Here is a 15,933-nt window from a genome sequence, read left to right on the forward strand (position 1 = left end):
CAAAATATAAGCTTTTTAACTCCATTATTTGTAAACAATGTAATTGGTTAAAACTCAAATTTGAGCTGATGGATGTCAGTCCTTGCATCCATAGCTCTGTCTATGAATTTGAGAGTGGTTCCATTTCTCCAACCCCATCTGTCAGCTGTTTAAATTAACAGTGGCGGGGCCGACATTTTAGTGTTGTTTGAAATGCAGATTATACCTTTACATTTTTCTAATTGAATTAATACATTAAATTATTAGAGATAGGAATATAAACATTGTATTTGAAAATATGCTAGACATAGACAGACAGAATACACACAGTGCCTAGCAAAAGTATTCAGACCACTTGGATTTCTTCACATTTTATTGTGTTACAAAGTGGGATTAAAATGGATTGGATTGTCATATTTTGTCAACAATCTACACAAAATACTCTGTAATGTCAAAGTGGGAGAAGATTTTTGAAGATAAATAAAAAATTAATAACTAAAATATAGTCGTTGCATAAGTATTCAGTCTAAATTAGTTCAGGAGTACAATTTGGCTTAACAAATCACATAATAAGTTCCATGGACACGCTTAAATAATAAGGGTTGACATTATTTTTAATGACTAACCCTTCCTCAGTCCCCAATACATACAGTGGCTTGCGAAAGTATTCACCCCCCTTTGCATTTTTCCTATGTTGTTGCCTTACAACCTGGAATTAAAATGGATTTTTTGGGGGTTTGTATCATTTGATTTACACAATATGCCTACCACTTTGAAGATGAAAAATAGTTGAGGTGACTAAACTGCTTGGAGTAACCCTGGATTGTAACCTGTCATGGTCAAAACATATTGATACAACAGTAGCTAAGATGGGGAGAAGTATGTCCATAATAAAGCGTTACTCTACCTTCTTAACAGCACTATCAACAAAGCAGGTCCTACAGGCCCTAGTTTTGTCACACCTGGACTACTGTTCAGTCGTGTGGTCAGGTGCCACAAAAAAGGACTTAGGAAAATTGCAATTGGCTCAGAACAGGGCAGCACGGCTGGCCCTTGGATGTACACAGAGAGCTAATAGTGGAGGAAAGATTGACTTCATCACTACTTGTGTTCATGAGAGGTGTTGACATGTTGGGTGCACCGAGCTGTCTGTTTGAGCTACTGGCGCACAGCTCGGTCACCCATGCATACCCCACAAGACATGCCACCAGAGGTCTCTTCACAGTCCCCAAGTCCAGAACAGACTATTGGAGGCACACAGTACTACATAGAGCCATGACTACATGGAACTCTATTCCACATAAGTAACTGATGCAAGTAATACAATTAGATTTAAAAAAACTGATTAAAAAACACCTTATGGAACAGCGGGGACTGTGAAGCAACACAAACATAGGCACAGACACATGCATACACACACACGATAACATACGCACTATACACACACATACACATGGATTTTTGTACTGTATATATGTGGTAGTGGTGGAGTAGGGGTCTGAGGGCACACAGTGTGTTGTGAAATCTGTGAATGTATTGTAATGTTTTGTAAATTGCATGAACTGTCTTAATTTTGCTGGACCCCGGGAAGAGTAGCTGGCAGCAGCTAATGGGGATCCATAATAAATACAAATACAAAAATATTGCTCAATGGGGCTGAATGCAAGGGGCCAGAGTTCCTGTCTAGAAGCATGGCTTCGACTGCTCCTACAGTTTTGCTTCAGTACAGCAGTTTAACAGACTCCCGGCCCAGAAAGACAATTTCCATAGATGGCCACATAGAGAAGTCAGATTAGAAAATTCCTAATGAGACACACATTACCTTTGTGCAGAAAACATTCATTGAATTATTCAAATAATTGTCACTGAGGCCAATATTTTTCCATCACTTACAGCCGAAGATATTAACATTTTAGATTCATCCAATGTCTGACATGTTGGATGACATGATGACGTTGTTGCTGCTCACACTGCTCCCTGTTCCAACTGAGTGCTAGTGTGCATGTAATGTTGGTCCGTATAAACCGGATGCAACCCAGATATAGACAATCCATGAATAGGCATATGTGAACGTGAGTACCTAGAATACAATGGTCGGACTTATTGGACGTAGTCTCCAGTTCTTATTATACCCAAGGGGCTGAATGGCACCAAAAACATCGCTAAGGATCATGGTGAAAGTGGCCGTAACTAGTCGTCATGATAATGGTCGATGTAGTCGTTTTCATCCTGCCTGAGAGAGTCAACCAGGAGCCTCCTCGTAGCCTTCCGGCCCTTGATTGGTCTATGTCAGCACGTGGTCCTGTGTGATGACAAATGTACATTTACATTTACATTTTAGTCATTTAGCAGACGCTCTTATCCAGAGCGACTTACAGTTAGTGCATACATTATTTTTATATTTTTCATACTGGCCCCCCGTGGGAATCGAACCCACAACCCTGGCGTTGCAAACGCCATGCTCTACCAACTGAGCTACATCCCTGCCGGCCATTCCCTCCCCTACCCTAGACGACGCTGAGCCAATTGTGCGCCGCCCCATGGGTCTCCTGGTCGCGGCCGGCTACGACATATTGTACAGGATATATTTGTACTGTAGTGAAGCCGTCTCTAAAGTAATGCAAGGTCTTTTTCATGATCATGTGAAATGTCAATTGCTATGGAAATGCTGGGATGTGTTTTTCGATGAAAATTATGTTAAATGTAATTATGATGCAACTATGATACAACTATGATGGTGATACGAAATGGATTACAATTATCATCCTGAATATTAAGGCTATACTCACTTCATGTTACACACATAGACACTCAACCATGCACATTGTCTGGGTTATTATTTATTTGAACATCACACATTATAGTCGTACTCTTATCCAGACATCAAACACACTCTCACTAAATCACATCCAATATCATACACATCAACCTACTTAGATTTACTACACACATAATATCTTGACTACATTTTCTAACATGTCTGGTTCATCCTTGGGAGCAATTTCCAAACGCCTGAAGGTACCACGTTCATCTGTACAAACAATAGTATGCAAGTATAAACACCATGGGACTATGTAGTCGTCATACCGCTCAGGAAGGAGATGCGTTCTGTCTCCTAGAGATTAACATACTTTGGTTCGAAAAGTGCAAATCAATCCCAGAACAACAGCAAAGGACCTTGTGAAGATGCTGGAGGAAACAGGTACAAAAGTATCTATATCCACAGTAAACGAGTCCTATATCGACATAACCTGAAAGGCCGCTCAGCAAGGAAGAAGCCACTGCTCCAAAACCGTCATAAAAAAGCCAGACTACGGTTTGCAACTGCACATGGGGACAAAGAGTACTTTTTGGAGAAATGTCCTCTGGTCTGATGAAACAAAAATAGAACTGTTTGGCCATAATGACCATTGTTATGTTTGGAGGAAAAAGGGGGTGCTTGCAAGCCGAAGAACACCATCCCAACCGTGAAGCAAGGGGGTGGAAGCATCATGCTGTGGGGGTGCTTTGCTGCAAGAGGGACTGGTGCACTTCACAAAATAGATGGCATCATGAGGAAGGAAAATTATGTGGATATATTGAAGAAACATCTCAAGACATCAGTCAGGAAGTTAAAGCTTGGTCGCAAATGGGTCTTCCAAATGAACAATGACCCCAAGCATACTTCCAAAGTTGTGGAAAAATGGCTTAAGGACAACAAAGTCAAGGTATTGGAGTGACCATCACAAAGCCCTGACCTCAATCCTATAGAAAATGTGTGGGCAGAACTGAAAAAGCGTGTGCGAGCAAGGAGGTCTACAAACTTGACTCAGTTACACCAGCTCTGTCAGGAGGAATGGGCCAAAATTCACCCAACTTATTGTGGGAAGCTTGTGGAAGGCTACCTGAAACGTTTGACCCAAGTTAAACAATTTAAAGGCAATGCTACCAAATACTAATTGAGTGTATGTAAACTTCTGACCCACTGGGAATGTGATGAAAGAAATAAAAGCTGAAAGAAATAATTCTCTCTACTTTTACTCTGACATTTCACGTTCTTAAAATAAAGTGGTGATCCTAACTGACATAAGACAGGGAATTTTTATTAGGATTAAATGTCAGGAATTGTGAAAAACTGAGTTTAAATGTATTTGGCTAAGGTGTTTGTAAACTTCTGACTTCAACTGTACATAGTTACTCCTGCCAAGCCTCCTTTAGCTTTCAAAGTCCAAGTGCCACGCACTGTTTACTTTCAAGGTCTACGTGTCGTTTCTCTAGACAGGGCCTTTGCCTCTTATCTCATTATATTGGTGCCGTGACTCTGACACTTTCCCAAAAAATAATATACATATATACGTTAAAGGACAGTTACACAATGTATTGACTATAGTCGCTATCCAGGCATGCATCTGGATTACAAAGTGTCAATCATGTTTATTCTATTTTGCCCTTATCATTTCATAACATATGTACTAGAAAATCACCCCTAGTATCAGCTTTGCACATCTGGATTTGGGGATTTTCTCCCTCACAGATTTTCTCTGTTAAGTTAGATGGGGATCGACAGTGAACAGCAATCTTCAAGTCTTTCCACAGATTTTCAATGGGATTCAAGTCTGTGCTTTGGCTGGGCCACTCATGGACTCTCACATTCTTGTTCTGAAGCCATTGCAGCGTTGCTTTGGCTGTATGCTTGGGGTCATTGTCCTGTTGAAATGTAAATCTTCTCCCCAGTCTAAGGTCGTTTACACTCTGAAGCAGTTTCTCATCAAGGATTTACCTGTGTTTGGCTCCATTCATTGTTCCCTCTTTCCTTACCAGTCTGTCAGTCCCTGTCACTGAAAAACATCCCCATAGCATGATGCTGCCACCACCATGCTTCACGGTAGGGATGATGTAAGACAGGTAATGAGCTGTGCCAGACATAGCGCGTTGCATTCAGGCCACATTTTTGTCTCATCAGACCACATCATCTTTTGCCTTGTGATCTCAGTCTTTCACGTGCCTTTTGGTAAACTCCAAGCATGCTGCCATGTGCCTTTTTCTCAGCAGTGGCTTCAGTCTGGCCACTCCCATAAAGTCCAGATTGGGGAATTGCTGTAGAGACTGTTGTCCTTCTGACAGGTTCTCCCATCTCAGCCAAGGAACTCTGTAGTTCTGTCAGTGGTCACCTCCCTTCTTGCCCAGTTGCTCAATTTGGTCAGATGGCCAGCTATAGGCAGAGTCTGGGTAGTTCCATTTTTTTCAATTTCCCAATGATGGAGCCCCTGGGCTCTTGAAAAATGTTAACACTCAAAATTGTTTTATACCCTTCCCCAGATATATGCCTCATCACAATTCTATCTCTGAGATCTACGGACAGTTCCTTGGACTTCATGGTATAGTTTCGTCTCTGACATGCACTGTCAACTGTGGGACCTTACATACAGTAGACAGGTGTGTTTCTTTCTAAATCATGTTCAAACAATTGAATTGGCCATATCTTCTTCTTCGGTGGGGTTTATCGGTGGTTGGCATCCAACGTTATGGTGCATTACTGCCACCTACTGTACTGGAGTGTGGGCCAGAGACAGGGAGAAACTAAATCCTACCTGCCAGCCCCATTACTCTTAGAAAATCCAATCTTTGAGACTGTATCTAATGACGTTCTACTCAGTATACTCTTCAAACATTTCCTGTATCCCCTTCTCCCTCATACTGGATCTCAGCCTCTCTGTTTCCCTCTCATACTGTCCACACCAGTGGAGGCTGGTGAGAGGAGCTATAGGAGGACGGGCTCATTGTAATGGCTGGAATGGAATTAATGGAACGGTATTAAACACATCCCATATATGGAAACCACATTTTTGACTCCGTTCCATTAATTCCAATCGAGCGATTACAATGAGCCTGTCCTTCTATAGCTCCTCCCACCAGCCTCCACTGGCCCACACGGTATCAGTACATACTCCACTATCTCTGTTAGTCTGGCAATAATCACGCCTTCCTGTTGGATGCTTTCCTATCACATTTAAAGTCTTATTCAACTGGCTGTGTCCCACCCTTAATCTTGTAAAAATAGCCTCCCCTCTTCTGTCTCTTCCTGCTGTCCTCCCCTCCCCGACTTTTCTCTGTACTTGGAATAGATGCCTGCCCTTATTGTCTCCATTCCACATAGGAAGAGAAGGTAGAGAGGAGGGAGTGAAAGGATGATCGGTCCTCCGGAAGTTTAGTTTTCCTCCATTTTCACTCAGCTGCCCATGCAGCCATGTTCTGCAAGCTCGCAATTAGTTACTCAGCCATGGAGGAGGGGAGGGTCGAGCCGGCCGGGAGGAAAGGGGGCAGTGTGAGTCATAGGATGTGGAAAGGGAGGAGAGTAGGGTCGAAGAGGCAGAATCAGGAGACAGGAGGGAGAAGGATTTAGCAGAAGGGAGAGATGATAGGATAGAAGAGGAGAGAGTAGTGGGAGAGAGAGAGCAAAGATTGCGACGGCGCATGACCTGATCTGGGTAGGAGCTGAGTGGGTAGGGTCGGAGGAGAGGGAGGCAGAAAAGGAAACAAAGTAGTGATCAGAGACCTAGAGGGGGTTTGCGGTGAGATTAGTAAGTGAACAGCCTCTAGTAAAGATGAGGTCAAGCATATTGCCTGCCTTGTGAGTGAGAGGTGACTGGGAATGGGTGAGGTCAAAAGAAACAAGGAGGGGAAAGAGAGAGTTGGAAAGAAAGTAATCGAAGGCAGACGTCGGGTGGTTGAAGTCACCAAGTATGACACGCGGTGAGCCATTCTTCAGGAACTGAGCTTATCAAGGTGTCAAACTCTAAGTGCACCTGGTGGGTGGTAGATGACAACAATGTTAAGCTTGAGTAGACATGTGACAGTGACAGCATGGAATTCAAATTATGAGATGGACAGGTGAGTGGGAGAAAATAGAAAATCTCCACATAATAGAAATTAGTAGCCCTGTGCCACCACCTCGATGACCAGATGCTCTCGGACTATGAGAGAAAACGTAGTCAGATGAAGAGAGAGAGACTGGAGTAGGAGTCTTCTCTGGGGTGATCCATGTCTCCGTCAGGGCCAAAAAGTCAAGGGATTTAAGGCTGAGATTAACTCTGCGTTCTTGACTGCAAATCGGCAGTTCCAAACGCTGCCAGAGACCAGGAATTCCACATGGGCTGTTGCACGCAGGGTACACTAAATTAGAAGGGTTGCAGCTAAGGGGTGGGGAGCGTCTTTAAAGCCTACAGGGAGAGGAGTGAACAGGTATAGAAAACACACATATAGTTGCCAAAGCTACAATAGAGCAAAATGAGGTCATCTGAAAATAACTAGGTAAGATACTTAGGTGAGAGTGGTGTGGAGCCTTCCACTCTTTCCTTCCTCGAACAACTCGGCAGAACAGTCTTAGTTGTGGGACGAGACCACCTCAAATAAAATGTTATTGGCCGCATACACATATTTAGCAGATGTTATTGCGGGTGTAGCAAAATGCTTGTGTTCCTAGCTCCAACAGTGCTCCCTCTGCTGTCTCCTGAAGTCCACGATCAGCTCCTTCGTTTTGTTGACACAGCCACCTGACACAGCCGCCGCTGAGAAAACAGGGGAGACTTAAGTACTAATACTAATTGCTAAATGCCTTGCAGAGGTGAAGAGCACACCTCCCCGTACTAATTGCTGATTGCCTAGGAGAAGAGAAACCACTCCCCCTACAATACAACCCTGCCTCTTAATCCTGATTGATGTGTCAACAATCATCTGCAAGTTATGAGTATTTATTTATGAGTAGTTAACAGTTCAGACACCAAGTAAGCTACTGGGAAGACAGGCAGTACTTAAAGTAGATGGCCCTAGCTAGCAAAAAGACAGTACTAGACAACAACAGATTAAGACAAAAATTATACTTATCACTCCTGGAGACAGTGGCAAACCGTGGCTATTGAATCTAAGCCTTCAGTTGGGAATTTATTTTCCAATACGTCAAATCAAATAAAAAACTCTACAAAATAACAGAAACAGAGCATAACTTAATGTGCCCAACATTATATGGTGTAGTCAGACCATTCTAGTGCAGACTCTATTGCAGGAGAAGCAATGCTTTTTGATTAAAACAGACCTGAGCCGTGCTTTGGGCTGCAGCTCACACAAAGACAGCACACGGACACAACAGTGACACAGCAACAGTAGCAGTGTGTGTAAATCAAGGGGGAACCAAGCCAGGAAAAAAAGCCATATTACAACTTGTGATAATTGCGTTGTTTAGGCTACTCTATAACTCGTATAAATCCATTCATTCACCACCGTGATATAAGGTTGAAAAGTCATACATCGTTTCACAGAAACAGATAAATTGGATAAATTCAACCACACATAGGACTAACTATTGATTCAGGACAGTTACTGCGAATCAGAGCAAAGAAAACAGAAGCGCTGCCTCCGCTATTTCAGAATGCTGAAAGAGAGTAACAGCAGTCACACACAGCATCAAATAATGTTAAAGAATAAGCAGCCCATTCACTCAAAAATAAATAATAAGCCAGTAGACCCCAATCATAACAATAGAAAAACAACCATTTAGTAGTTCCAACATGAAATGAACAAGCCAGCTATTACTTCCCACTGCAAACATATTTTATCTAGTTCAGCACACAAAATAACTGGTGATCTAAAGTTTCAATGCAACAACGTTTCACACATCAAAAAGCTTAATAGCAACAGCAAGCCAACTGCAATAAAAAAAATGACACTCACCAGATGATGATCATTTGAAAATGAAGTCCATCCTCCAGTTCTTCTTTATGAAATGGACAATGGCAGGGTCATATACAGTGGGGGAAAAAAGTATTTAGTCAGCCACCAATTGTGCAAGTTCTCCCACTTAAAAAGATGAGAGAGGCCTGTAATTTTCATCATAGGTACACGTCAACTATGACAGACAAATTGAGAAAATCACATGAATTTATTTGCAAATTATGGTGGAAAATAAGTATTTGGTCACCTACAAACAAGCAAGATTTCTGGCTCTCACAGACCTGTAACTTCTTCTTTAAGAGGCTCCTCTGTCCTCCACTCGTTACCTGTATTAATGGCACCTGTTTGAACTTGTTATCAGTATAAAAGACACCTGTCCACAACCTCAAACAGTCACACTCCAAACTCCACTATGGCCAAGACCAAAGAGCTGTCAAAGGACACCAGAAACAAAATTGTAGACCTGCACCAGGCTGGGAAGACTGAATCTGCAATAGGTAAGCAGCTTGGTTTGAAGAAATCAACTGTGGGAGCAATTATTAGGAAATGGAAGACATACAAGACCACTGATAATCTCCCTCGATCTGGGGCTCCACGCAAGATCTCACCCCGTGGGGTCAAAATGATCACAAGAACGGTGAGCAAAAATCCCAGAACCACACAGGGGGACCTAGTGAATGACCTGCAGAGAGCTGGGACCAAAGTAACAAAGCCTACCATCAGTAACACACTACGCCGCCAGGGACTCAAATCCTGCAGTGCAAGACGTGTCACCCTGCTTAAGCCAGTACATGTCCAGGCCTGTCTGAAGGTTGCTAGAGTGCATTTGGATGATCCAGAAGAGGATTGGGAGAATGTCATATGGTCAGATGAAACCAAAATATAACTTTTTGGTAAAAACTCAACTCGTCGTGTTTGGAGGACAAAGAATGCTGAGTTGCATCCAAAGAACACCATACCTACTGTGAAGCATGGGGGTGGAAACATCATGCTTTGGGGCTGTTTTTCTGCAAAGGGACCAGGTCGACTGATCCGTGTAAAGGAAAGAATGAATGGGGCCATGTATCGTGAGATTTTGAGTGAAAACCTTCCATCAGCAAGGGCATTGAAGATGAAACGTGGCTGGGTCTTTCAGCATGACAATGATCCCAAACACACCGCCCGGGCAACGAAGGAGTGGCTTCGTAAGAAGCATTTCAAGGTCCTGGAGTGGCCTAGCCAGTCTCCAGATCTCAACCCCATAGAAAATCTTTGGAGGGAGTTGAAAGTCCGTGTTGCCCAGCGACAGCCCCAAAACATCACTGCTCTAGAGGAGATCTGCATGGAGGAATGGGCCAAAATACCAGCAACTGTGTGTGAAAACCTTGTGAAGACTTACATAAAATGTTTGACCTGTGTCATTGCCAACAAAGGGTATATAACAAAGTATTGAGAAACTTTTGTTATTGACCAAATACTTATTTTCCACCATAATTTGCAAATAAATTCATAAAAAATCCTACAATGTGATTTTCTGGATTTTTATTTCTCATTTTGTCTGTCATAGTTGACGTGTACCTATGATGAAAATTACAGGCCTCTCTCATCTTTTTAAGTGGGAGAACTTGCACAATTGGTGGCTGACTAAATACTTTTTTTCCCCACTGTAGTTTGTCCTTAGATTTTATATCCGAGAAGTAGCCTACTTTCTCAATTGAGATCAAACCAAAGGCTGACAGTCGGGCCTGTACAGTGGTGTTCCTGGAGTAAGTCTTAAGCTGTTTCAGGGCGGAGAATGTCCTTTCATCTGAGGCAGTGGACACAGTAATGGTTAAGACTAGACAGGTAAGCAGATGTAGTTGGTACATTCTATCATTCAGCCTCTTCTGCCAGAGAAAGTGGAGAAGGTCGGCCGGGCTCCTACACTCGAAATCAGACAAGGAGTATATCACTGTGCGAGTTCAGTTTTGAGATGTGGCAGATCAAAGTTGGGCCCATAGCTTTCTTCGAGACTTGAGAATGCAGTATTTTATCATTGTGAGAAAGAGTCTCTCTGCACTGCTGCTCGTTAAGCTGAAGGTCTACTCGTGTCCCAAAATGTTTTTGAACTCACAGTAGCTCGCAGGTGTGAAGTTGAGTCTTGGTGGCGCAGAGCTGACTTCGTAAAACTGGATAGGTCTTTGAAACCAACCAGTACTGGCCCAGGTTGACGTTTTGTCGGTGCTGAAGATTAGACAATCCCAGCAGTACAGATTCTTGGTTTGCTCACACCCTTCCACAGATAACGTGCATAATTGTTAGCTTTAAAATTCCTTTCAAAGCTCTTTTCTCGTAGTACCAATCATGGCAGTGCTGGCATTGTTGGCCTCCCCCCTGCACAAAATGTAACTTCTCGTTGAAAGTTAGTCTTGAAAAGGGCGATGCTAACACATTAGCCAACACATCCTCCTCGAGAACACCTGCTACAATCGCCGCCATTGTCACACACAAAAGCATGGGAAAACTAGACTAGTGCTCACTATTGGCTTCCAGAAGGCCTAGACACATCACTTTTTAAACGGTACCACTCATTGCAAGTCAAAATGTGATTGGTTCATTCCACTGTCACTCCAAAATTCTACTCTAACATGCTCACCACACCGCTCGTGTTACGTGCGCGAGCCTTGCAAAATAAATGTACACATACATGTTATTCAATCATTTCATCCAAACTGCTCAAGCGCGTCAACGAGCATCTGCGTAGCCAGGTGCTAAAATAGAACTTGGTAATTTTGACACTTGACGTGCTACAAATCTTGCCTCTCCAATCTCCTCATTGGTTTTTTGGAGCATATAGCCACGTGGGTGATTGAATGCTGAACTGAGGTCCACACTCCAGTCCAGTTGGTGGTGGTAATGCACCATAAAGTCGGTTGCCAACCGCCATATAAAGTCCAAAGAAGAAGAAGAAGACTGAAGGAGGTGAGATTACTAGAAACTAACTAGGTTTACCCTTTTATCTGTGGATTAATTGTTGGAGTAGAAGACCTTGGGCATTTCAGGTAAAATAACAACCCAATATTTATATCCCAAGACAAATTAGCTAGCAACAGCAAGCTAGCTAAATGGCCATGAATATTTCATGCATTTCGACCTGTCCCCAAATTAATATAGGTGGTTCAGAGTTCATTTTGATATTTCAACCTGCGCGTCCTCATCGCGTTTGGTGTGGATGGACAAAATCAACATGCGCACAATGGCGGACGCACACGTGTGCCCGGTCTAGTCAGCATGTTATACAGTTGAATGGCCGAGGCCTTCCGTCCATCTTCTGCAGGCCTAGCCAATGAGCTAGCTAGATTTCTCTACCCAGACACCACCAACGAAAAATTCTGATTGAAGTCAGAAGATCATTAAAATGATTGAAAAGATGAAATAGAAATTTTAATGAAATGTAATGTAATTTCTCATTTATTTGATATATACTACCAGTAAAACGTTTGGACACACCTACTCATTCAAGGGTTTTTCTTTTTTTTCTACTATTTTTTACATTGTATAATAGTAGTGAAGACCATCAAAACTATGAAATAACACATATGGAATCATGTAGTAAACAAATCAAAATATATTTTATATTTGAGATTCTTCAAATAGCCACCCTTTGCCTTGATGACAGCTTTGCACACTCTTGGCATTCTCTCAACCAGCTTCATGAGGAAGTCACCTGGAATGTATTTCAATTAACAGGTGTGCCTTCTTACATGTTAATTTGTGGAATTTCTTTCCTTCTTAATGCGTTTGAGCCAATCGGTTGTGTTGTGACAAGGTGGGGGGGTATACAGAAGATAGCCCTATTTGGTAAGAGACCAAGTCCATATTATGGCAAGAACAGCTCAAATAAGCAAAGAGAAACAACAGTCCATTATTACTTTAAGACATGAAGGTCAGTCAATACGGAAAATGTCAAGAACTTTGCACGTGCAGTCGCAAAAACCATCAAGCGCTATGATGAAACTGGCTCTCATGAGGACCACCACAGGAATGGAAGACCCAGAGATACCTCTGCTGCTGAGGATAAGTTCATTAGAGTTACCAGCCTCAAAAATTGCAGCCCAAATAAATGTCACAGACACATCTCAACATTAACTGTTCAGAGGGGACTGTGTGAATCAGGCCTTCATGGTCGAATTGCTGCAAAGAAACCACTACTAAAGGACACCAATAAGAAGAAGAGACCTGCTTGGGCCAAGAAACACGAGCAATGGACATTAGACTGGTGGAAATTCATCCTTTGGTCTGGAGTCCAAATTTGAGATTTTTGGTTCCAACCGCTGTGTCTTTGTGAGACGCGGTGTGGGTGAACGGATGATCTCCGCATGTGTAGTTCCCACCGTAAAGCATGGAGGAGGTGGTGTTATGAGTGGGGGTGCTTTGCTGGTGACACTGTCTGTGATGTATTTAGAATTCAAGGCACACTTAACCAGCATGGCTACAACAGCATTCTGCAGCGATACGCCATCCCATCGGGTTTGGGTTTAGTGGGACTATCATTTGTTTTTCAACAGGACAATGACCCAATACACCTCCAGACTGTGTAAGGGCTATTTTACCAAGAAGGAGAGTGATGGAGTGCGGCATCAGATGACCTGGCCTCCACAATCCCCCGACCTCAACCCAATTGAGATGGTTTGGGATGAGTCGGACGACAGAGTGAAGGAAAAGCAGCCAACAAGTGCTAAGCGTATGTGGGAACTCCTTCAAGACTGTTGGAAAAGCATTCCAGGTGAAGCTGGTTCAGAGAATGCCAAGAGTGTGCAAAGCTGTCATCAAGTCAAAGGGTGGCTACTTTGAAAAATCTCAAATATAAAATTATTTTGATTTGTTGAACACTTTTTTGGTTACTACATAATTCCATGTGTGTTATTTCATAGTTTTGATGTCTTCAGTATTATTCTACAATGTAGAAAATAGTACAAAATAAAGAAAAACCCTTGAATGAGTAGGTGTGTCCAAACTTTTGACTGGTACTGTATATAAATGTTTTATAAATCATTTGGGCTTCTCTGAAGGCCTAGAAGGCCCTCAGGGTTCCCCACTGCCTGGAGATATCAGCAGTCTTCTAGCTATTGAATGAAGCACACTGAGATAATAATTGTATTAGCAATTTATAGTTAAGAGTATTTTAAGGTGCATTTTTCTTGAATAACCTTTTGTTTTTGAGTAGTTAATCAATTACTGATCGTTTTAATCTAGTCATTTTTTTACCTCAACGTTGAAACCGGATAAGAAATTTGACTTTTTGCCATCAACAAAGTCTAGAGCCAGCTGATTGTTTTCTTTTGAATTCCTGCATTGTATACCTACATTGAAGTGATTAACCTATTATCTCCTGGAGGACTACAAAGGAACACAAAGTACAGGAATGGGGGACACACATCTTTTACTCAGGAGGAGTCCTTCGTATTTTCAAGAGGATTTTTTATACTCGTTCCCTGAACAACCAAGCCCTACTCATCAGTGACATTGTGGACAAATGTATTGAAGTTCTGTGCCTAACAGAGACATGGCAACAACCCAATTGCTATTACCTGCTTAACCAAGCAACAACATCTGTCTGTTTACCTTGACAAACCTCATGCTGTGGGTCGTGGAGGTGGGCTTGCTGTCCTTCATCGGTCTGACTTAAAGATCAAAGTCACACCTGTACTGCAGGTAACCTCCTTTGAATGCATTGCCTGTACAATATCTGGCCCTCAACCACTGTTTATAGTACTCATCTACCGGCCACCTAAAACCTCTACAGTCTTCCTCTCTGAGTTAGCTGAGTGCCTAACATCTGTCTGCTCCTTGTGTCCTGCAACACTATTGCTAGGGGACTGTAACATTCATGTGGACTCTGATGGATGTGCTTTTGCCCTGTGGATTGCTTCAACTTCACATAGCATGTCAACTTCCCCACCCATGTACTTCCCCTTATGTGCACAACTGCCACGGCTACCTCCGACCTCTGGACATACCCATCTCTGACCACAAGGTCATACTGTTCAGTGTGCCCGCCCCCATGCCTAAGCCTACCAATAGCGCACCATTACCTACAGAAATATCAAAAGGATTAACACCGCTGACCTAATGGATATGCTGCAATCACATGACACCGCTGACCCTAATGTATCCTCAGTGACTGACCTGGTGGCTCATTACAACAGTGAGCTAGCTCTCCTCCCACCTGGATGTTCTGGCCCCCCTTAAAATAAGGGTAGTCTCCTTCAACATCCCAGCGCCATGGTCCACTCCTGCCATGAAAGCCACAGGATGACAACTAGTACGGCTCTACAAACGGACAGGGCTCATTATCCATAAGGAGGCCTACAAACATCACATTCACAAGGACTCACTTTCCACAATCAAATCTGCCTATTTCTCCAACATCATAAGGAATGAACAAGGAAACCCAAGAGTGCTCTTCTCAACCATCAACAAACTTCTCCACCCACTGGACAAACCCTATCTCACAATCAACACAGACCTCTGTGACAGTTTTCTGGCCTCCTTTCAAAACAAAGTGGAGGCTATCTACCAATAGCTGCAACAGTCTCACCCCCCCAGAAAAGTATGGTAAGTTACAGAGTGAGTGTCTTTGATAACTGCCTAGTTGGTTAGCTAGCTAAGTGTAAAACGCAGCTAACTAGCTAACTGCAGTTATCATAAACCATTATTATCTAACTAGCTACAGTAGCGAAATATCTGTCAGATAAGGTAAGGTAAGCAGGATCGTGGCATGTCACAAACAATGCATGTTGGCTAGCTAGCTCACATTAGCTATATCACGCTAGCTAGCTAGCTAATGCCTACAGATGTAACTCAGCTTTTTTGCAGCGGCAGGCTCATCCACAGCCACTGCTATCATTATGACCAGCGCTGCTGGGAAGTTAATATTTTAATCGAAAATGACACTAATTGTAGATGATGTTCAAATATAGTTGAACAATTTGTCATGAATGATTATACAAAAAAGAGGAATGAGGCCAATAATGATCATATTCGACAACACAACTGCTTAGCTACATTTTTTAGTCATTTAGCAGACGCTCTTATCCAGAGCGACTTACAGTTAGTGAGTGCATACATTTTTCATACTGGCCCCCCGTTGGAATCGAACCCACAACCCTGGCGTTGCAAGCGCCATGCTCTACCAACTGAGCTACAGGAGGCCCTAATAGAACTAGCTTGATAACTTAGCTAGCTATCTATGACCAGGTGTTCAAAAACAAAACAAAATCTGAGCCC

The sequence above is a fragment of the Coregonus clupeaformis genome, chromosome 11, assembly GCF_020615455.1.
Source record: "Coregonus clupeaformis isolate EN_2021a chromosome 11, ASM2061545v1, whole genome shotgun sequence".
Classification (NCBI taxonomy): Eukaryota; Metazoa; Chordata; class Actinopteri; order Salmoniformes; family Salmonidae; genus Coregonus; species Coregonus clupeaformis.